The sequence below is a fragment of the Cynoglossus semilaevis genome, chromosome W, assembly GCF_000523025.1.
Source record: "Cynoglossus semilaevis isolate Cse_v1.0 chromosome W, Cse_v1.0, whole genome shotgun sequence".
In the NCBI taxonomy this organism is placed as follows: domain Eukaryota; kingdom Metazoa; phylum Chordata; class Actinopteri; order Pleuronectiformes; family Cynoglossidae; genus Cynoglossus; species Cynoglossus semilaevis.
In genome coordinates, this window is record NC_024327.1 from 16,326,319 (window position 1) to 16,329,259 (window position 2,941).

Below are 2,941 nucleotides of genomic sequence, written 5' to 3' on the forward strand. Positions count from 1 at the left end.
TCTATCTATCTGTCTATCTAATCTATCAATCTATCTATTTATTCAGCTCTGCCCATAAATGCTCAATAGGGTTGACATTTGGGATTTGTGATGGCCCCTCCAAAACATTGACTTTGTTGTCCTCAAGCCATTTTCTAACCATTTTTGCAGTATGCTTTGGGTCATTGTCCATTTGTAAGACCCATTTGCGGCCAAGCCTTAACTTCCTGGCAGATGTTTTAGATGTTGGTTCAATATCTCCACATACTGTTCCTTTCTCATGATGCCATCTATTTTGTGAAGTGCACCAGTTCCTCCCACAGCAAATTAACCCCAAAACTTGATGCTTCCACCACCATGTTTCACAGTTGGTATGGTGTTCTCAGACTTGCAGGCTTTCTCTTTTTTCCTCCAAATGTAACAGTGGTCATTATGGCTAAACAGTTCAATTTTAGTTTAATCAGACAACAGGACATGTCTTTAAAAATTAGACATTTTTGTGCAATTCCACAATTCTCTGTCTGAGATCTTGGCTGATTTCTTTAGACTTCCCCATGCTGTTACACAAAGAAGCATTGTGTTTGAGGTATTCCTTAAAATACACACCACATAGGTGTGTCTCCAATTAATTCAAATGTTGTCAATTAACAGAAGCTTCCAAAGACATGACATCATCATCTGGGCATTCCCACATTGTTTAAAGGCACAGTAACCCTAGTGCATGTAAACTTCAGATTTTAAGAAAGTAATAAAAAATTGTCTAAAAAAACTCCTTCTCTCGTTATTCTGGCATTATGCAAATAGAATTACTTTTGATAATCCAGACAGACCTAAAACAGGTAAAGTGAGTGTCTGATTTCATGTCAGACTAGGAGAAAAAAAAAATTGTCTTTTTATACAGTGTATGTAAACTTCTGGTTTCAACTGTATCTGTCCATCAGTCTGTCTGTCTGTCTGTCTGTCTGTCTGTCTGTCTGTCTGTCTGTCTGTCTGTCTGTCTGTCTGTCTGTCTGTCTGTCTGTCCATCAGTCTGTCTGTCTGTCTGTCTGTCTGTCTGTCTGTCTATCAATGGATGTAGTTGTAGCATTTTTACAGCTAGATTGCGGGCTTGAGATTGAGGGATTGAGGGCATTTAGGGCTTTGTTCGTGCTGCATATATAAAGCTTTGGCTTCTGAATGAGTTCAAAGTATAGAAAGACATTCAACAGCTCGTAAACATACAGCCACAGTAACAGTTAGTCAATGTGAACCAGTTTCTCAGAAGGTCATATCAGGTTGTCGGGTCAGCAATTAAGGACAGAGGTGAAAGTGAATTTGGTTTTCCACGCTATTTTCTGTTTCTCCAGTGGATTCATAGTGTAGTCATTAACACATCTGCTTTATATGCCGAGGGTCCTGTGTTCGAACCCCAGTGGAACCACATACCTGGTGCCTCCCATACCGCAGCCTTTTGCAACAAATCTGCTGTTATTATTTATGAAATCTACTTTTCTTTACTTTGTTTTGATCATTTAAACTCTGTATAACACTGCCTTTTATATGTTTTTTGGGAGAATAATTTTATTTCAACTGCAATTTTAAAACTGTGATGTCCATTGAGACAAATGTGTTTTGTGAATTTTGGCTTTTCAAATAAAATTTACTTGAACTACTATTTACTAAAAATACTATTTATGTTTTTAATATATGGAATTATTAATAAGAAACCACAAATCTATATCTATATTGTAATGGGAATCCCAAACCCTTTGTGATATACAGATGTTAATAGAGACTCCAAACCACATAGAATTGTAAATCCAGTCTATGTGATGCCTAGAGGTTCAGCTCCTTGGGGTGCCCCACCTCCCACCAGCCCATCAAGAAGACCAGGTCCTTTTGTCATTTAACTTGATCATGTCTAGACCTTCCGGCCCCACCCAAATATGGAACCTTGCAGAGTGTCTCAGGTGTGGAGCACACGATGGGGGGTCGGTGCCAAATGTCCTGCAACAGACAAACCGGTTTGAACCCACATCCTAGTTCAGCACCGACCCCAACAAAGAAATTGGCGGCTCCCAGGGGAACGTTCCTCAGGTATCCCTTGAGTATAATTGTTCAGGATTCCCCATGCTTGGGGTCCTTCTTCACTCGAGCTACTTGAATGACGATTTACCTTTTCCTAGCAAGAAAAATGGAACACCTTGTCGGCCGGCAGAAGGCTCTATTTCATTCTTAACCAGGAGGAGCAGAAATTTCCACAACAATATCCCATAATAATAAGAACTAAGATGTAATTAGTCTCCCACTCTCATTTTATTTGAAACTGAAGTGCTGGACAAGTGGAAACGTTGACCATGGCAGTGTTAGATGAAAGGTCAAAGGATCACAGGCCAACTAGTCTCTCAGACTCTAGAGACCACGTTGGATTATCTGCTAAAAACCCATTGCTGTCCATGTGTCCAAGCTGTGCTTTTATTCTCCTCTCACAGAAGTGCACGTAACATACTCTATTTGAAGGGAGGAGTGTCAGACAGCTACAGGCAAACTGAAATTACACTCGGCAAAATGTTGCAGAGCTGAAGTCATAGTAAAAAATATCGAGACTTACAATATGAACCTCAAACACAGCTGGAGAAGCCATTAAACTGATCACTGCTCACTGCATGTTTCCCAAGTTTCTCCACCACACAACAGTATGTTCTGCCCTCCTGAGAGGCAGACACACTGCCCAGCTACATGTGTATGTACACGTGCACTCACTGGTGCATGTGCTTGTCGACATGTCAAACATGTTCAGCATGTATGGTGTCATGTTGGTTTTTTTTCTTTAGAGATAAAATACTGACACAGCACAGTTTTGTGTGTGTATAAGTGTATGTGAGTGTTGTGCTGTATGTGTCTTTATGGTGAGCTATTTGTTATCATTAATCAATAATAATAAAAACAGTAAAAAGCCAGGGAGCTGAACCACTACAGACCC